Raw genomic sequence first — 22,461 nt, forward strand, 5'->3', positions numbered from 1 at the left:
CTGGATTCCAAACGTTGGTCCGTATGAAGCACCTTACAAATAAAAAAAAAGGCATTTATAGTGCCTCATTTTAATTTTATTTTCATGATATAGTTGGGCCTTTTCTGCCTTTGTTTATAGATCACAGTGTAGATCAACAGGAAACAGGGGGAGAGAGAGACGGGAGAGACATATGCAGCAGAGATCGTTGAGACCGGGACTCGATCCCGCGATGCACTGCCAGGCTGCATGTGCCTATACTGTAGGTGCCTGGTCCGCCGGACCACAACCCAGGCCGTGCCTCATGTCTCACAGCGTGTCGCGTCAGAACACGCTGTGAGCTGTGAGTATATCTGCTATTTTCAGCATGCAAAACCAGGGCACAACAAAGTATGAATCAGGCTTCATTATGAGACACACTGCAATACGTGGGCCTCTTTTTGGAGATTGGCACGGACAGACAAAAGTGAACAAGTTAACAAGACGTGCATTGTCCTTGCTAAATAAGGAATATGATGGAATCTGCCACATTATTAACGGCACTGGAGGACCTCTGCCACAAAGACAGGATGGGGGAAAAAAACAGCACAAAGACCATTTAATGAGATTCATGGAGCCAGAGCTCCAGCATCTGAATTTCATTAAATGTATTTTGTGTTCTTTTCATTGAAGTTTCAACTGTATAACAAGCCCTCGTTTTTATGTTAATGCAGGCCTCGAAAATGAACGTACCATTGACTGAGGGATTTTCATTGGGTATTTTATGAGATAAAAGCTTAACCCTGTCTTTCAGTGCAAAGACAGAGGGACTAGATGGTTTCAGACTGCTGAGCACAAGAGGATTGCAATGCTCCCCACTGTGTTTTGATGGTGACGCACAAAGCAATCTTGCGACTGTATAGTCCAGGTTGAAAGGGAAACCGATATTCTATTGCTTTGTGCAAAAGAGGGAGCCCCCCCCCCCCCCCCCCAACACACACACACACACACACACACACACACACACACACACACACACACACACACACACACACACACACAACACAACACAGTCTGTGGGGGGGAAGGCAGCGACGGGTGCTGAAAGAAAATGAGTTTCATTTCAATATTGAAAACCACAGTCGATGAAATAAAAACGTTTCAGGGATGAACTTAAACAGACATTATGATAAACAGCCCCCGTTTGACTGACAGGCACACATGCACTTTATCTGGCAAGTCGTTACAAAAGAACGTTGGATGCTGTACTAAGGATAAACTATATCACCTGCTGAATGTGACGAGGGTACTGATGCACTAATACAAGCGGGGAGACAAAGGTTCAAATGTCACATGTTGATGCATATTAGGCTATAATGGTCCTGGAAGGAAATTCAGCAGCTATGCATGCAGTCAAACAATCATACATGAACAGCGATCAGTTCCACTGTTGGATCACTGATAATGACTTTTTCCAGGACTATAAGAAATGGATCAGGGTTAGAGGTTGCCATGCAAGTGAACTGTATGCCCCCAGCGTCCTGTGCATGCACATGTTCACATATCATCTCTCGTGCGCGCGCGCGCACACACACACACACACACACACACACACACACACACACACACACACACACACACACACACACACACACACACACACACACACACACACACACACACACACACACACACACACACACACACACGCACGCACGCACGCACGCACGCACGCACGCACGACAATCACTGTATGCATGTCAGTTGTTAGATATTAGGTAGACTAATGTCATAATAGCTGGCTATCATTTTCACACACATCTGGATCTAATGTACTTATTATTTAGTCACACGCTCTTATTAAAACTTTCCATTGGTTCAATATTCATGAAAAACACAGGCACACTAAATCACTTAATCACAATTTTCACCGCAGCAATATTTTCAATAATCCAAAGTGGTTTAGATCACATCTCTGCAATGTTAGGCATCACACTGGAGAGGACATCATTTCCAAATGTACAACACAACACAGTATAGTAGGCTACGTCTCACCGTTTTTGTATCATTACCAATTTTACTGGAAAATAGCTGGGTTTGTTTTATTATTATTATTTTTTACGAACGGTTTAAAGCTACAAGATGTACACTTTATATTGTTTGATCTAACTTTGGTTTGCAGCCGGTCGTAAAATCACAGAGGGATTCTAGTCCCGTCACCACTCTATCACAGTTTACCCACTTCCCAGCGAGTGAGCTGGCCGGTTCTATCCACTGTTTGAAATGAGAGTTCCTCCAGATGGAGATTGAGGGGCAGGTCACACACACACCAGACTATGAAACAAACAGTATAGTTTCGTTTTTTACCAGACAATCTTGATCTTGGGAGTCTTGTGTCAATGACTACATGTCAGACTTTTTATTCCATACGGTTTGCTTGTAATTGGCTTCAAAATGTGTGGGAGGGACCCGTTTCTTACAAAAAAATGCCATAGAGATTATTATCAACCCCAAATTAGAATGGTATATGTTGAGGAGTCTCTATAGAGCACACCTCCAAACGCGCGTTCACTTCTGCCCAATATAAATGCGAAACGTGGCACCGTATGCCGTGGAAATGCTATTTCCCACCAGCTTCCAGCTGCAACCCACAAGCGTGGAGCACCCTTTTCTAGTTGGAATAGCATGGGCAGATTAAACAACAAGAATTACTAATGTGATGTTATTCTATAAGACAGGATTTCAATTTATGCCCAGGAGCTCGAACACTGCTGTAGGAGAGTGTGAGATGAGCGGGGCACGAGAGGTGCACATGAGGCGAGTTAGAGGCGTGGTTTTAGGAGCTGGAATGGCACCGAGTTACCGGCTTCCCTTCCTGTCCACACCGCCTCCGCCAGCCACTTGTGACAGCAGACAAATAAGCCACCAGGATTCATTTGTCACAGAGGAGGGGATGGGAGAGGAGCTACTCTGGGCCTCTGGGAGAAGTGGACGGCAAGAGAGAGAAAGCAAGAGGGCAGAGATGGAGATGGATGAAGAGTGGGATGGAGAAAGAGAGGAAAAGACACATGACAAGTAGAGAGGTTAACTCGTGCTCCCTGTCACCGCCGCGCCCCACCCCCTCGCCCCACCCCACCCCACACATCGCTGCCACACACCGAGGCGAGCAGCTCCCCATTTAACTTGACAGGACATTTTTCACACAACAGCTATGGGCTTATGAGCCGGGTCAAAAGCTCCGGCAAGACAGACCGGCCTCTATCAGAAGTATACAGTTAAAGCTGCCGAGAGGGATCAGTGGTCGAAATAAACAGAAAGGAATCGTTCAAGCCGCTGTGAGCTGTTGAACGAATGTGCGCACCGCGCGGCACGAATCACAAGGCGTCCACAAACACACTGTGTACCTGTCACATAACTCCACATTGAATCAGTGCGCTAGTGAGGCAGCGTGTCTTCAATGAAATGAGAGATCAGTAAAACCATCATCCATCAATATGCGCTCTTAGAATCCGACTGCAAAACAAAACACGCACATACACACGGTCACGTGCACACGCACGGTCTCACACACACACACACACACACACACACACACACACACACACACACACGCACACAGGAGCCTCCAGTGAAATGCTGCCTTAGTCCATCCTGGTCTACAGTGGTCTACTCTAGAGAGTATCTAGCCTCTTTTACAGACCATTCCAGGCTGCAATGCAACAGCGGCAGGCAGGCAGGTATAATATATGACTGGCCTTTCATCTATCTCCCTCACCACCCACCCTTCTGCAGGGTTAACCAGCCATGTTAGATTGTACTCATGTCGACTGCTTTCCTGTTCCAAACCTCCAGACTGTGAGATTATCGAGGTCTGTCTGGATCGACAGACACAGGGGCCTCTAGTTTGAGGGTGGCAACATTAATGTTTATCGGCAGCACAATTGATGGGTTCGGGTCAGTACAGCTGGTGCTAACAAACTAAAAGGGTGGTCTTAAAGACCCAGTGAAATGAAAAATATGTTTTTCACACGTTTAGACCATATCCGTGGTCATCATATAGGCATACATAACAATGGATGGCAAAACAAATGGGGACATTTTCATTTTTGTGTATTTTTATATCAAAAGTCGATAGAAATCTATCTAATTTTAATTACTTCCTTTGAAAAAAAACTTGATGCGTGATGACGTGTCGAGGCTCACATGCATATTAATGCTAGCTATAAAATTAATTTAGCTGTTTTGCTTCTTGATTTCATTCACCCGTTTGATTCCTCTTGCAGGTGATTTTGATTAAAGCATTTTTTTTCTTCAAGATGACATCCAGACATCGTTTAAAACTTCATCATTACGCTAAAATATGTATCTGAAAACATTATAGGTTAAATTAGAACTAAGCCATGAGCTTTGCTGCACGTCACTTTGCAAACAAACACTCTGCATGTGCGTGCAAGTGTCCGTGCATGAGATGGAGCTACGTACCATAGCCTGAAGGGCTGATTGGTTCAGAGCGTTCAGACCTGGCAATTGAGGCTGAAACGTAAAAAAAAAAAATGCCCAAATGAACCATTTCACCCCGTCTTTAACAAACAGGACCACCACAAGAACACTAGCATTTATAGCATTATATTTCACCACTTAATTATCCAGTCTATGTGGTTTTCTAAATAAAGGGCAAGAGGGATGTGACATTTGTTTGCTGGTTAGATATGGCTGTAATTAACCAAACGTGGGACATTAACCCATTCAGAACGGGAACCCATTTTGGTGTTAGCATCATGTCATGCTTTAGCTATTGAAAAATAGCAGATCTACAAGCTCATAGCACGCCACCGAGTGGCGCGCTACGAGCTTGTAGGTCTGCTATTTTTGAAAAATCGAAGAACGACTGACATTTTTAGAATCTGATCTCAGGTCAGAATGGGTTCATCAGACCAGTGTGTGTCCAGTGGAAACCTCGTATGAATCTGATCTCAGGTCAGAATGGGTTAAATAGTTAGCTGAATATTGCTGCTACACGTACAGTACACCCATATGCAGGAACACCACATCCACAGTGGGTGTGGGGGGGGGTGTCTAGCAATGCTTGGGAATCTTGTCGCTGTCTTGAGATTCTGTTAGCTCCTGCAAGGAACTTGGAGAAAACATTGTGCAGAAGTTTAGTGCCCTTAAACTAGAGGCTAATTTAATGTGTCAAACACCCTCACCCACTGTAAAAAAAAAAAAAAAAAAAAATGTTTTTGGCGAGAGGAGGATGCTCTTGGCGGCTGGCTAGACGCTTGATTATTAGAGAAGGGCCAGGGTTGGCCACGACTCAACACTCCACAGAATGAGTCAGGGAGCCTCTCTTCTTCCACTCTCGTGCCAAATATTTTTTCTTTGAGTGCTTTCACTTTCTCTGACTCTACCCACCCACTTCCCTGCTTCCCCACCCCTGCATTAAAAGCTGAAGCTGTCAGAGGCAGCTCAGCGCATTCAGGAAAAAAACAGCTCTGGAGACCTTTCTCTGTTCACACCAGACAATGGGAGAAACTTGCAAACCAGTGCAGAGAAGTTGAATTGTTTGACTTTGAAAAGTGGCATCTCAAATTTTAAACCTGGTGGTTATTTGATTAACTGGGTTCGTATGCAAAGGCTCAACTTATGTAATTTAGATAGCAATTTATGTAGACATAGCACTCTATAGTGTAAACGCATAGTTTAATTATGTAGATATTCCACTGTTAGACGGATGTTAGATTACGTATGATTCTTGATGACAATTTTTTATGTATCTTGTTTACAGTAAATTGCTCTGGATTAAGAGCGTCTGCTAAATGCCTGAATTGTAAATTGTAATTGTGTCTTTCATGTCCACACTTGGGACTGAGGTTGAAATTAATTGTTTTGGGGCTTTTGTTGCATAGAGGTTACAAGTCAGGGTTCATAGGCATAGGCTCATGCGATGTTGGACAGTAAGATGGTGGGGTTAACCCTTCCGGTCCTAAATTTCCTTCCTGCATTTGGGGGGGTTCTTGCTTGTTGGACTGGGGACCAGTTTAACTGGCGTACTTCCGGGAACTAATGCACTTTTGGTGCGTTTACATATGCTCTGAGCAACACGTACTCAATGTTTACTGCTACAGTTGCTCCAACACGCTGAGCCTTGTCTGGATATGCTGTCACTCTTTTAAAACAAAAACAGTATAAAAAACAGTTTATTAAGGCCACTGCAAGCTTCACTGACGCAAGTGTCGCTGACGCACGTCAAGTTAGATCACTTCCACTTGTATATATTCAAAGTGTCAAATCATCTCTATTCGGCAGTGTAAATGTATCGTTACTTGGCACTTTGTATTGAGCCTCCGTACGTGCCGTCTGTGCGCTCCGTGTAGCTCGTCTTCCCCAATGGCACAATATGAGAACTTCTGGCCATGTCATGGTGTCTTTAACACTGCCCTGATTAGACATGAGTACTGTCACTAAATCAGGGATTCTACCATTCTGTAGAATGGTGTGTTCCTGCTGGGCATATCCAGTGTCTACAGTCCTTCTTTTGGATGCCTGCTTCTAACACACGCACCACACACACACACACACACACACACACACACGCACACGCACACGCACACGCACACGCACACGCACACGCACACGCACACGCACACACACACACACACACACACAGCTACTTTCACTAGAGCCCAGTGTTTTACCATTCTGTTTAATACAGTCAATACTATGAACGTTCTAACAGCACAAGACAAAGAGGCGATAGAAGGGAGACAGTGAATGACAGAAAGAGAGCACTTGATATGGACAAGGTAACCTTGCTGGAGAATGTAGAGAAGTGATGGCTTGCATGCACAGCAATATCTATCCCATCTATAAATGCACCACGTCTCTGTATGTCAAATGTACGTGTGAACGTCTGTAATGCACGTAACTCCAGAACCGTTCGCCACACCGACTTCAAATTCGATACACGCGTTCCACACCACCACAGGGAGTGCAGTGCCCGGAGTCGAGTCGGTCGGACCCACAGTTATCCAGAACCGACAGTCCGACACCTATCCAGGCCTCTGCCCGAGCTCTGGACAGGGCCTTTGCCCAGGCTCCATATATGGAGCTGGCCTGTTCTGACATCACAACACTCCATATTTGGGCATGCCTGACACAGATCTGATCTCCATATATAGGAATAAAGGGACACAGTCACAGACAGATACAAAAATCTCCATTTATGGGCATAAAAGGGACACGGACAGATGGGTGGAACGGGTACTCTGACAGGGGTACAACGGGTATTGCATAGCCAGGTGGGGCATGAATCTCCAACTTCCATCGTTACTGACTCGGCGCTCTACACAGCAGGGCACCGGTCTAGCTACTGTACACAATACATCTGTTGTACTGTTATTTTACACGAGGTGCACTACAGTACACATTTGGAGGTATGCTTACAGAAAGATGTTCAAAGGGATGACATCCATTTTGCCCTGCAGGATCACAGGCATAATCCTTTTATGTACATGTTTCAAACAAAATTCTGCCTAATTGACACAGTAACACTATATAGATAGATAGACCTTTATTGATCCCCTGAGGGAAATTCAGTCACCAAGAGGAAGTATATCAGTTATACAGATAGGAGTAAATATCAATTGAATTGATCTGTATACAATGCCTGCAATGCCTTTCACCTGGAAGGCTCTATGGAAATCTGGCACACTCTGGAACGAAGTATTACTGTGAGAGAGCCACGTTCACAGAACTTCACACATACACGTCCAGAATGAACGACTTCACAATAACGTTCATCAAGCAGAAATACAGTACGTTCTGTTCACGTTCACCCAAAATATGAAATATGATAGGAAATATGAATATGATACGATCGTTCATTGAATCGCACTGTGATCAGCAGCATACCACTGTGGATATGTACGAACACAATAGACTGTATATGTTTGCATTTGCCTGCCATCTTTTTATTATTTGATTAAACATGTATGTACAGTAAGACACATTACTGTATGTCGTCTGTTTCCTCTGTGTTCAGAAGCACGACTTGCTCGCTGTCTGTGTCCCTATGTAGGTCAGCTAGTAGCCTTGGCAATCAATTTCTACTGTCCTACATAAAGAGACATCCCGCGATGTGCACACGCTCTCACACACACACACACACACACACACACACACCGTGCGTGCACGGCACTGCACGCATGCGCACACACGCACATGCGCACACACACACACACACACACACACACACACACACACACACACACACACACACACACACACACACACAAATTTCTGATGACGCCAACCCTGATCGCTACCCTCTATTGATATCAGATTTAACCTTACCAACAACCGCTTTCTATAATAACATTAAACATAAACAATTGTTACCTATAGCCATTAGGCCTGTCCTCAACTAAATAAATTATTGGTGGACTAATCGATCAGTTGATTTAATCAACACATCTGTACAATTGTGTTTACTGCATACTAAAGCAATAAGCCCTGAGAGACCATGGTGTACAGTGACTTTAGAACAGTTAAGGGCTGTTGTTAGGTTTGATGGTGTACTGCAAACGAACCATATACTGCCATCTGTTTAATAGTCCCGGATTTAATGTCTTTGTCATTCATTTCAGCTCTCTCCATTCTTTTGACATTTTTTGACAGTGACATACTGTAGGGTGACATTTCATATTTAACCCATTCTGGGTGGGAACCCATATTGGTGTTAGCATTATGTTATGCTTTAGCTATTGAAAAATAGCAGATCTACAAGCTCATAGCACGCCACCGAGTGGCGCGCTACGAGCTTGTAGGTCTGCTATTTTTGAAAAATCAAAGACATTCTTTGAATCTGATCTCAGGTCAGAATGGGCTGCTGAAAACATATTGGACGTCACAGCCTAACTAAGGAAATAACTCCATACCATATACTGGGCACGCTAAGTATGGGGATGAATAATGTTAAAACCTGAGGGGGAAAAATGGTGATCGACTGCTTTCCCACTGCCAGTAGACAAGTATACAGAACTGACATCTGACCTCTTCACAGTTCACACTTCTCTTCACTTTTCCTGATCTTTCCCTGTAAAGCCCGCAATTGTCATGCCTTATTAGTTATTTGCCAGGTGTGAAATGAAGCGATTTCTCACCTGGCAAATTCCCCCCTTCCTCCGTGACAATGCTTGGACAATCCACTGATGTTCCACTGCAGTGCCAATGGCAAGCACTCTGAAACTTCGAAATGTCACATCTGCAGCTTTCTTTTTTTGTTTCCGGTGTGTGACGTTCGACCTAGATCATAACAAAGACAACACCCTCTACAGGAGCTACGAACCAGTAAGACGCCCTGAGGGCGAGAAGTCGTGTTGAAACAACAGAGCCTCTTAATACCGCACAGTCGAGAAGCAGGAGTTAAAATATTAATCTGGTGTCAGTGAGTTGCTGGCCGGCTCCATATACAGTATGCAGATCTAGTATGTCAAACCATGTGTGGTTATCCAGGGTTTGAGAGGGTCAGTGTCGTGTCCATTGTACCAACCAATGGATCAGTGTAGCAACCACATTGGTTATCATGAGACTGTAACAATATGGCCATACAGTATATTGACATTCCCATATATGGGGAAGGGCCCCTGGCGATGTCGTCTACGTCCCAGCGCGAAATGATCCGCTGTGAATAACTACCCGATTAAGACAGATGCCTTCCTGTGCTGGCGCGCCAACATGGACATCAAGCCGGTCACAAGCCGCCATGCCATGATCCAGTACCTGACCAAGTACTGCACCAAGTACGAGCCCCCTTCTGAGACGCTCAAGGAGGTTACGGAGAAGTTGCAGAATCGCGACATAACGCTAGGTCCGGTGATGTATTTGCCAAGGCACTGGTCGGCTCTGTGGGGGATCGCGACCAGAGCCATAGAGTAAGACAGAGTTACGACATTGAGGGGGCAGAAAACTGAGTGCTCGAGTGCTTTTCATGCAGCCTGGACAATGACAAGCTGGAGTTTGAAATACATTGATTTCAACGAGGGCACAAATAAGAGCTATTTTAGGCATGTGTGCAACATGAAAACTGTTTTAAAATGTACAGTGACAACTAACGTCTCTGTAATGTTTATGTTGTACTATTACTAAAACAACGATCTATAATAAAAGGATTTAAGATCATTAAAACTGGGCTGTTGCCTGAGTCCAGTGCATTCTGCAAACTTCCGGTCCAGGACATTGTCACTGTTTGCTATGGTCTTCGCCAATAGAAGTCTATGTACCGTAGAAGAGCCGCCATTGGACTGGCCCCATGAAGTAGTAAACGTTTACTATGTTTTCATAGTAAATGCGACCTACAGTCGCAAAAAAGGATCTATCTTCTTATCAACCAAACCGTGAATTTCTATCACCATAAATTAGCATGTTTAATTTTCTCACTGGTAACACTGCACACACTGTGGCTCGGTAGAGAAGCACAGCTCATGTGCTGATATTGTGTATGGACAGTAATTCTGTATTGATGATTTGTGAACATAATACTGTAGTGGTCACTATAACTAGCTAGCCGGACAGGCGGTTAAAGATGGAATTCACTTAACCCATTCTGACCTGAGATCAGATTCACACGAGGTTTCCACTGGAGACACACTGGTCTGATGAACCCATTCTGACCTGAGATCAGATTCTAAAAATGTCAGTCGTTCTTCGATTTTTCAAAAATAGCAGACCTACAAGCTCGTAGCGCGCCACTCGGTGGCGCGCTATGAGCTTGTAGATCTGCTATTTTTCAATAGCTAAAGCATAACATGATGCTAACACCAAAACGGGTTCCCAGTCAGAATGGGTTAAAGAAAATGAGTGCAAATGCAAACCTGAACATTGTACGCCATACTTTTGACCTTATACCCATTTCCTTAGTAGGAATGGTGTAAGGGCGTGCACAGTAATGAGATTCAAAGGTCTGAACCTCAGGAGAACTCTCCATTCAACACTGGCAGCCTTTTGTGCAAAAGCGAAAGGCTCAACTCAATGGATGTCTCAATCTCCATCACATACAGTAACAACCAATATGGACTCGGGCCAGGAAGGTTTCCCAAACCCTTTGAGACACAATGATGAATTTCTTTTGAGGAGCGAAGCGAGGGGGAGAATTGGGAATGCACGAAATAGATAGGCACCTTTTGTGCTTTCAGCCTGATTGATATACAGTATAGATATCAGTTTCATTCTATTTAATTAGTATTTCTCATTCCTGACGAAAATGCAGAAGCGGAATGGAAGATGATCAGAAACAAGTGAATGGTTTGCAAGATTTGCATGGATAGAGACAGAGGATTACCTTAGCGGTAGTAGATATGAAAACTGTTTTCGGGTGTAAAATGATGTGGTCTGGCACCTGGCACCATATAGCCTTAATCTGAGAATTTACTCATGCCCTTATTGCTTCGTAAGTTGTATACCTGCTCTGTAATGCATGCAGTTTGCATTTATGGAGACGATAAAAGCAGGATTCTTTATTGTGAATTAGGTGCCGTTAAGGCCATGTCCAAGAGTTGGGGAGGATTTAAATGCGATGCTGTTTCAACTCCTAATGAATGAAGAGGAATAATAAATAGACCATCAATATGTAAGCCAATTATTACATTAGCTATTGACACACACACACACACACCCCCCCCCCAGGCCGAAGTGGCTGAGGTAGGTTTTGATCATGACATCACACACAATAATATACCAGGTTAAGTGTCAGGGTGTGATCATGTCACCTCGACACTAGTGACCCTAGTGTGTCATGGACATCCCTCTTCCACCAACACGCACGTGCACACACACACACACACACACACACACACACACACATGCTCACACACGCACGCACACACGCACGCAAAATATACAATTAATACACAAACACACACACACAAAATATACAATTATACCCAGACTTACATGCATGACAGAAAGAGTGTGGAGTGCACAGAAGGGCTGTCAGCCTAGGTCATTTGTATGTGTAACAGACTCTTCCCAGCCTCCATGGTTTATCCCATCGCTCATGTGCAGCATAATTGGCTATATAATCAAATGTAAAAATGTACAGAGTGCAGCAGTTTCATCACTTTGGAATATCCTTTAATCACTTCCTTTGGGCCCCAGCCAAGATGAATTAGCATGGATGGGAGAGACGCACACAGGACGGAGGTTGCCGTTTATTTAGTTCTTTGTTTATCCCATTCTGAACGGGAACCCCTTTTGGTGTTAGCATCATGTCATGCTTTAGCTATTGAAAAATAGCAGATCTACAAGCTCATAGCGCGCCACCGAGTGGCGCGCTACGAGCTTGTAGGTCTGCTATTTTTGAAAAATCGAAGAACGACTGACATTTTTAGAATCTGATCTCAGGTCAGAATGGGTTAATCAGACCAGTGTGTGTCCAGTGGAAACCTCGTATGAATCTGATCTCAGGTCAGAATGGGTTATGTAATTCACTTCACGGATATGTGTCTTCTTCTCTCACGCCGGCTCCTCATGGGGACCTCTGAGGAAGAAGTGCATTTTGCTGTGGTCAGGATGTCACATTAGCACACAGATTGCTCAAAGATGTCAATGCAAGCGAGCCAAGTCAACTCAGATGGTGTAACAAAGCACCAGGACACCAGTGTGTAAAGGAAACGTGACATCATGACCTCACCAAATACTCAGGTGGCGTACGGGTACAGTATGCAGATTTATAGTTTCTTGACGACAGAGTCACGAGGAGAGATTACGCATAAGGACGTCCTTGTGCTGAGTCCAATAAAATGTTATTGCACGATTCATGTTTGTGTAATTTAAATTGGTGTATTTTTGTTTAGGATCAGATACGAATTAGCTAGTTTGTGGTCCATTATATGTAAGTGAAACAGAAATGTATCTTCGGTTCAATGCACTTGATCATTATGAACGAATAGAGCCAAATGTAATATATCATATCAGGGAGCCCAGAGTTAATGTGGTTACTTGTTTATTGAATCGTTAAGTTGCGATAGTATAAAACATACTGTAAATATCAAACATTATAAGTCTACACTTCCCTAAAGAAAATTAATGTATCTCCTTCAGTCTGACCTGAAGCAGGGATAAAACATATCCCCACCGGAGGTAAAAAAATTAAAAAAAAAAAATCACACTTGTGTGAAGTGATCATCATACAGTACATCATCACATTGGACTCACAAGGACTCCAATCACAATTGGAGTCACTTTTCTGTCATTCCGGCCAATCACAATTGGCGTCTTCCATTTTCTTCCCTAATTTTTGAGGGGCGCTAGCCCCTCCTATATACAGCTTTAGTCCTTACACGTCTCATATTTGCCATTGACAATGAAAGGAGAAATTAGGTCATATGTGCCTCAAATACGACGAACAATTGTGGCAACACAAACACGAGTAAGACGCGCAAACGCGGGAAGCGAACGCAGATCGTAAATTGCAATAACAATTCACCATGACTCAGCCATAACCATATAAGGAGTCCCCAAAGCAGCTATACGTCCAAATATGTGTGAGTGTGTTGCATCAATGACAAACAAAACACTCAGCTCCATATATGGGCACAAAGGGGGGACACACACACGGACACACAGACACACAGACAGACATGATCTGCTAGGTCTCATAGTAAGTGCTCACCGCGTTCGCAATGAAATGCCATTGACAATGAAGGGAAAGTTTACGTCATATGTAGACGAGCAAATCGGCTAAGCAATCACATAAATTCAGTTGTTCATGAGATGATGTATGACGAATCGATGTGTAATGATAAGAGCGCCCCTCACTTCACACGGGTGTGTTTTTTCCCCCTCAATATGTACTTTGCTCAGCCAATCAAATCAACCCTATGGGGTGATCAGCCAATCAAATCATTGCTAAAATTCACACAAACACACAAAGCTGGGCATAGGTGATAATGATAAATGATAATGACCGGATGGAGGCACTGCTTTCTCTAGTGTTGCGCGTCTCCTACAAATCGAACAGGATAACTCATTTTGTATAACTTGGACCTTTCCTGGCAGTTTCATTTCATTTCATTTCATATTTATTTATTTCATTTCAGTTTGGTTTTTTACATATTCATTTTACATATTTTTCTTTTTTTTTTACATATTCCAAAACTGAAAAGAAAAGGAGCAGGAAGAAGATAAATCTTATTTATACCTGCCCCTATCAAAATAAAAAAAATAAAACAACTAACAACTAACCCTAACCCTCACCCTCACCCTAAAAAGAGAACAACAAGACGAAATAACATAGAGCTCAACAAGAGAACAAACAAAAACAAAACGAAACAACTCTGAGGGAACAAAACAACACCTATCTAACCTTCTCGTTCATATTTTATCATTTTTTCCTTTTTAATCCTTTTTTTTTTTTTTAAACACTTTCTTAGTTTGGAGTCTTTCATCACGGGTATCAAAAGAATAGATCGGCTAGAACGGTGCACTCGGTTCATCGGGAATATGTTCATCGGGAGGCATTATAATAATAGCGATGTACAGTATATGCAATTAACTTTCTATCCACAGCCGTGAAAAAGTAGCATGGCACGTGAGTATCAGTTTTTATCAATGGCCAAATCCATGGTGTGGATGTTAGTGTGGTTTATTGAATTTATATGATTGCAAGAAGACCATGAAAAGGCTACAACAAATATGAATACAAATTATATCATTATACTGTACACCATTATTACCTAAATTAGACACAAAGGGATCAAATATGACCCATCACAAACACGTATGTAGCTATGATGACAGGGCTTGGTTCTGGAGCTATAGTAAGAAACCTTCTGGCTCACATACCGCATGGGTCCCAATGTGCTTGTTTCAGATAGAACACATGGAGGAATATGAGGTAACAGTTGTCTCAGAATGAGTTTTTTATTTGTTTTATAAGCCATTATATTGGTAGTGAATTATGGCCCCATCATAAATAGGGCAAACAATCATAGAAAGCTACAGCTTTAGAAATGACATTACGGTCTCTGCCTATTTTAAAATAAATTTACATTTAAAGTAAAATGGTCTGTGACCAACCTGTGTAATGCAGATGATATTCCATTTGCAGTTTCAATAAAGCTCATGAAAACAACTATTAACACGCGTCTAGCAGCGTCCAGACATTGGAAATGGACATGAAAGCAATCATTTTCACCCAGGCTCACAGTGGCTGCTGTGGGCTTTGAGCTAAAAACTCCTTTTATTTGGGTAACACTCCTTTGGGTCCAATTGGCATATGGCACTTTGTGAAAAACAAATCATATCTTTGTTGCCATCATTTTCTTTGCGGGAACAACTGTACTTTTTCTTCTAGAGAACACTTGTTGTTAATCATAAAACATGCAACATATTCGTCACCAACTCCTTTATTACGTGTTAAGTTTTTTGCAGATCATATAAGTGGGCTTGATGGAGATCCTGACACTTTAATGCACACGGTAGGTTGCCTGCTGGATGCTTGATAGCTGTCAGTCCGTCAGTGGAGGAGTACTGGATGGGCCAGAACGCTCCTTCACAGCTGACTTACCCACACTCAACCCCTGATAATTAAGCATTTATACAGCTCCCAACTTCGGTAGCCGTGTCACCCCGACCTACCAATCATATCTGGGGGATTCCTAAATGCAAGGTAGTTGATATAGAATGCCAAACGGCCGTTAACATGCTTTGGAAAACAATCATGTCACTTCCCCAATATACGAAGTGACACTCTACAGACTTTCCACTTTCCTTCTACGATGCAGTTTTTTTTTTTTTAACTCTTTAATTATTTCCACACTGTTTCAGCAACACAATCTGGGAAGGTCTAGCCTCTAGTTGAGTGAAACATTTTGACTCGCGTCTTTAGGACACCTACGACCTCGTCTACAGCCATGATGGTCATGATGACTGTCTTACTTGCTCCATCTCTCATACATGTTCTCCATCTTTCTCTCTCTGTAAAAGAGGCTAAAGGATGAGATAAAAGGCTCAGACTGAGTTGAATCAAATGTGTGCGACCATTAAGACTATCTTATTTAACACTTATTCAATGTGTCGTTTGACTGATTTACAAATCATGAATACGAGTAAGCATGGCCTTAGTACTACTGTCTGTTATTTATGAGCAATGCATCATAGTTCATGGCAACATGAGTGGAAGGAGTATGATGAGCAAACTGTGAAAAACAGATGAGGGTGTCGTGCATGTGACGACTTTGAATGGGGCCTCACATATCTCCCAGATGACCCTGTCTAGACACAGACAGACAGACAGATAGGCGCGCATACACGCGCACACACACGCGCACGCGAGTACACACACACACACACACACTTTTAGCCACAAGTTGGCCAGTCTTTGCATCACCAGTCGGTGTATTCGTTCCCGTCTCTGTGCATTTCTCTGCCGCTTTATGGGAGAAGAGCTCAATACACCCTCAAAGCTGACATCTAAGGAAAATGTGAAATCTGTAAATGTGTGCATTAAATTGTGTGAGGTGTGGCCACAGGGCGAGATGTATTTTAGAGTGAGTGAATAATGTGGAAAGGAAAGTTGATTAGAGCACTACTGAGCAGGGAAAGAAGCCAGACATACAAACCTTAGCCTTGCTAGAAGCCGGGTTAAGAAAGATGAAAAAATAAATAAAGGTAAATTATTATAAATGTCTCAGCTATTATTAATCTATCCATTATCAGTAGAGTTCATCCTGCAGTCTGCCTATGAGATTATGAGATGCCTAAAAGATACTCAAATAATTTAGGTTAATTCTTCAGGGTTAGGGTTAGACTGTTTCACGTCAATCTGCCGATTAGACTGGCACTAGGGCCATGGGATCGCCAGTAAGTAGGGTTAATTCCATATAAATCCTGCAGCCTCCAGTTTTGAACATATCACTTTTGGGATCAAAGTGACCATCATCATTAGTGTCATGCCGCCACCAGGGCCAAAACATTAGAAAGAATGTTAGACGACAAACTAAGGAATGCGATTGTTATTCTCCAAAATGTGACTCTTTCACCTCTGCTAATATCCCTATATTCCCCCACATGTAAGGCAGTGGCGGTGTAAAGCAGAGCAGCTTTAACAGACAGATGTTCAAGGATATTGTCTAATAGAGTGAAGGCAGTGATTAATAGAACAGGGCTTTAAAGCAGAATGCCTGTACTTGCCCTTCTCCTCTGGCGAGTGGCCTCTTTAACTGGCCTTTTAGCATTAGGGCTGCTCAATCCCCCAGCATGCCGCCGGGCGCTGGACCCCCATTACTAGGTAGATGCTCTTTGAACACATCCAGGGAAAGGGTCGCTCTCCCACCGTTTGATCGTTGCAAAAGGCCAGCCACAGCGGACGCCGCACAGGAAGATGGCTCTTCCACGTGTCTCGGCCACAGCGTCCGTGGCCGACCACCAGGGGAGCGTGCAGAGCCAAGGACGGCTGGGCTGCTGTGATTGGTGGACAACGAGACAGGCGGTCAGCGCGGGTCACAAGAGAAGCAGAGACTGGTTTGTGTGTCCAGACGTGACACCGAGGCTAATGAATGAGGACGTGATATTACGGCTGTCCAGTAGGTGGTCTGTGGGGACCCATGATCAGACGCAGCTCTGACATTTACACAAACACACGCGCGTGCGCAAATAGGAAAGGTCAGTGCAGAGAAGGTGCATATCATTGCTGATATCATAGCTGTTCTCGACTAATATGACAGGTTTTATTCAATGTGCTGTCTTAATGAGCGAATGTTTTATTTTTTTCCTACAGTTAAATAAAGTCACTTGGTGACCACAGGTGAGAGACTAGGCTTATACTTAACCCATTTTGGGCGGGAACCCCTTTTGGTGTTGAAAAATAGGTAGCTTGTAGGTCTGCTATTTCTTTTTAATCGAAGAACGACTGACATAGAAACATAGCTTTTTCAGAAAACTGTCAGGATGTAGAAGACATTTTTAGAATCTGATCTCAGGTCAAAATAGTTTAAGAAAGGTAGCCTGATAATATTATTTTCGATCATAGAGACCGCAACCAAAGGGCTGTTGTAATAACTATTGGAACGGGTAAACCTGTACAGACATCCGTCCTCCTTAAAGCTCTGACTGTTTGTGGCCTGTGGGAACGGGTTAGGATTTAATGGTTTACCAATGTGTATATAAATATGTTCTGTATATGCAGCAGACCCTGATTACTGGTTTTTTTTTAACCAAAGAAGATAAACACACACACACACACACACACACACACACACACACACACACACACACACACACACACACACACACACACACACACACACACACACACACACACACACACACACACACACACACACACACACACACACACACACACACACACACTAAAGCTGTCCCCGAACATTCAGGGTTCGAATGTTCGCTCGTTAGGGTTGGCACTCAAATCTTAATTTATGGCCTTGAACCATTCGGTTTAAAAAAAAAATATATATATATATATATTTTTTTTTATTTATTATAAAAAAATATATATATATCTCGGCGAGAATGCGATATGCATAATAAGAGTACTATGTTCTTGTTGTGTTTACAATCATTTGAAAGTCCTGCATGACGGGCGGCAGAAGAGACACAGTGACACACACACACAGTCACACACACTATGCCCACTTCACTTCAATGCGCTTCTGAGAGTACACAGGTGAAACAAATTAATGAACGAGTGACAGCTAACGCAAGCTACACTGCAGCCAGCCAGCAAGCTCACAGAGATCGGGAAGCATTTTTGGGTTACTATACTTTGATCAACATCCTACCTCAAACCCTCACCCTAACCCTAACCTCCCCCGGGGCAGACACCTAAACCTAACCCCAAACCCTCACCCTAACCCTAACCCTAACCTCCCCCGGGGCAGACACCTAAACCTAACGCCAACCCTCTCCCGACCCCCAGCGCACCTCGGACCATTAGCAATGCTCCGTCGGATCATAGTATGCCTCCCACATTTTTGATCATACGACAAAATATATGGACAGTTGTACAGGTAGGCTACTCACAATTACCATGTTTTGGGGGCTGCTTGAAAAGTAATGGCTCATTTTGAAACCTGGTGCAGATCATTTTCGCGGAGCACATGCAGCAGCTACTTGACGCTCTGTGTGTGTGTGTGTGTGTGTGTGTGTGTGTGTGTGTGTGTGCGCGCGTGCACGCGTGTGTGTTGGGAGAGAGCGAGAGGGGGGGGAGACGCGCTGCGGTCTGATCATGTTCAACGGATATCTCGTGTTGTCATTATAGTGTATTAAAAGTAAAGACGCTTGTATCCACGCTCGGAAATTCCTGCAAATGTTCGAGTCCTAAAAACAGGGCTAGGGTACAGCCTTAACACACACACACACACACACACACACACACACACACACACACACGTGTTGTGGAACAGTAAATCCTGTTTTGGTGATGTCCCATGTACAGTCAAAGTGGATCACTGACAGGATTAGATAGACGGGCAGATGGGGACACATTTTGATCACCACAGAGAAAAGGAAAATGGTGCAGAGACAAACAGAAAGAGTGAGATAGAGAAGAAAGAAAGTCAAGACAAGTTTTATTCATGTAGCATTCACCGTGATTCATAAAAATAGAATATATATATATATAGGCTACAAGCAAAAAGCTAAGTGCCGCATTATCAGCTTGCCAAGCATTGCATGGCTTATTGCACTGAAAATGTGTTGCTTTGCAAGGCGTTGATCAGCATTAGCCAGGTTACTGCGTGGCGGAAATAGGCTCCCTCTCACTCCCCCCTCTCCCTCCATCTCTCACACTCTCCGTCCCACTTCCCCCCCTCTCTCTATCCCTCTCTCCCTCTTTGTCATCGGGGATTTCCATATATGGGCATGTGTCATTCACAACAAAAACGGTTGCCTAACAATGTCCATAATGTGCTGACGGGAGAAATATATACTCAATTCAGCCTGCCTGTCATTGTTGGGGATAAAGTGTTGATGTGTCATGACCTGTCCAGTCCCATATATTATGCAACCACACCGCAGACACCCCACCCACCTGCCTGGGTGACTTGAACATTATAAATTAGATAAGCAGAAAATATCTGCTATACGTACATATCAGTTCAGTATCAGGAACTCGCCTATCTGGGCAGCAAGATAACAACATACTGTAGATTCAGGGGGAGATGTTCAGAGCAGATAGAAGAAGGAAAGGGTTGAAGACCATATGGAGATCAAGAATCAGCACAAAAACTAAGTTGAAGATTTTTTTCCAGAGCAACGTCCTTGGGGTTCTCCTGTACGGGACAGAGTGGTGGAAAGTGACACCAGGCCATCTGTCACAAGCTGGACGAGTTTCAGACAAGATGCCTTCGAAGAATACTATGGATATTATTTAGGCCCAGGACAGTCTCCAATGAAGACTTTACAGCAGAACAGGCCTGACCCCACTGTCAAGTGTCATCAAGCTCAGGAGGTGGATGTGGATTGCATATACCGGTATGTGCAGAATGGACCCAAGGATAGCCATGAGACGGACACCACCAGGGAATACAACCCAAAGGGAAGAATCTGTGTAGAAGAAAATGAAACCTGAGGCTAAGTGCAGCATTGGACAGATGGCAATGGCGTTCAATGGTGAAGAAGACCGTATGTGCTATCCAGCAGACCAGCACAAAGAGGATTAAAGCTAAGTGAAAACATATCAGTTATCAGCTCACCTGGCGTTGTCTGAGTTATTGCGCTGACATTGCAGCACATTGATCAGCATGTCTAGGTTTATTCTCCTCTCTCCCTCTCTAGGGGCATGTGATGACAAACACAGCTGTGTCGCAATTTGTGCATATCGTTGCCAGGGCTATTGCAAAGGTCCAGTCCGTAGTATGGGCATATCTGTGTGAGGCTTTTAAATCACACGGACCAACAACATCGACCCTGACTCGTAAACAAGAGGCCTAGAAATTGACCTAAACAACAGCACACAACAGACCTTGTAATCCTGCAAATGAAGGTGTGTAATGAGGCTTCCCCAGGCTGTGGTAGGCCCACTGTACTTGTTATCGCCACAGAAGGGAGAATATGAAACAAAGCCTTACACAGTCAAATCGAATTCTGGGTATGCAAATGAACCAAATGGACCCACAAGAATAAAAATGTGGGTTCCATTTGTACATTCGTTAAAGTAACACGTATGATTTTACAGTTCCCAAAATGGGGGTCGGGACCCCCCCAATTTATTTTGTGGGAATGGGTGGTCAGCTTAAAGTGCAACTTGGTTTTCTCAATAAACAGTAAACAAACCGTATCTGCTGCTCATTTCCTAAAGTGTCAATTTAAGGACTTTTAAGACCTTTTTAATGCCAAGTGGCCAAATTGTCAAAAATGACATGAGAAAGAGGCAAACATTGCGAAAATAGCACCAACGTCTTGGTTGGTGCTGTTTCACAATATTTATCTGTAGAACCGAGTCAAAGAAAATGTAATGTAAATGCCTGCCAAGTGCTTGTCAGGGTGTGTGTGTGTGTGTGTGGGGGGGGGGGTCCCCAGTTCAAATATGATTATTTGGTGGGGTCGTGGAACTGAAACATTTGAGAACCCTTGGTGTAGGTTATGGTTAGAGTTAGGCCCAGGCCCAGGCGATGTCTATGCGTGCGTGCGTATTCCTGTGGGTGCCTTCATTTCTAGTTTCTACTATGAGCACTGACATCCTGTCATTTCAGCAGACAGCTCTATAACCCTGTGACATTAAGTAGCCTAATTCTGTTATTCTGCAACCTGTCCATGCCACTAGAAACACTGACAGCATGATTCCTTGCACGCAAGTGCAGTGGAAGATGGTAAAAAGCCAGCTAACACAGCATTTCCCTCGCCTCAAAGAAAAGGCAAACCGCCAAGTACATCTGGCCACAGAGAGAGAGAGAGAGAGAGAGAGAGAGAGAGAGCGCAGTCAAACACAAGTCTCCATCATCATTATGATTTATTTCACACCTTGTTAGAAATATACACTGGTCCCAAAGCCTGCTGAAATCAAATCAAATAAGGTGGGGGAGCATCTGGTTATTAAAGAGGACTAATTCTGAATCTATTGTAGATGACTTATGACTAAAGACATCATGACACAGCGTGCACATCATGCACAGTGCTACCAAGTTGATTTAAAATAGCCTTTTTACGTGGCTATTCTAGCCATAAGTATCTAGAGGTGACGTTTCACGGTGAACTCCTCTTTGATCAAGCACCGCCGATGCAAACCTCCCGGAACCTGTGTTCATGCGTGAGATAGCTAGCCGATGACAAACGGAGCCATCTAGCAGAGCACTGTGTGACTGCAGCTACTCTATCTGTCTGGCTGCCTTAATGAAGCTATGATGTCAGCCTTGCCTCTAAAGCTCTCATGCCTAAAATAGGCTCTAAAGTAGACTTTTCTGACACTGTGCAACATTATCAATCCCTAAGTATACAGTGCGGGGATACAGTTATTCCCTGCGTGCTCATCGTGCAATACAATTA

At 43.6% G+C, this 22,461-nt stretch overlaps 1 protein-coding gene across 11 annotated transcripts in view; it reads right to left on the minus strand.

Annotated features, from left to right (window-relative positions):
• LOC308326515 (RNA-binding protein Musashi homolog 2) overlaps positions 1-22,461 on the minus strand; it is a 225,515-nt gene that overhangs the window by 64,403 nt on the left and 138,651 nt on the right. The window lies entirely within an intron of this gene.

Source organism: Protomyctophum bolini (assembly GCF_963924005.1).
Source record: "Protomyctophum bolini genome assembly, chromosome: 13".
Lineage (NCBI taxonomy): Eukaryota > Metazoa > Chordata > Actinopteri > Myctophiformes > Myctophidae > Protomyctophum > Protomyctophum bolini.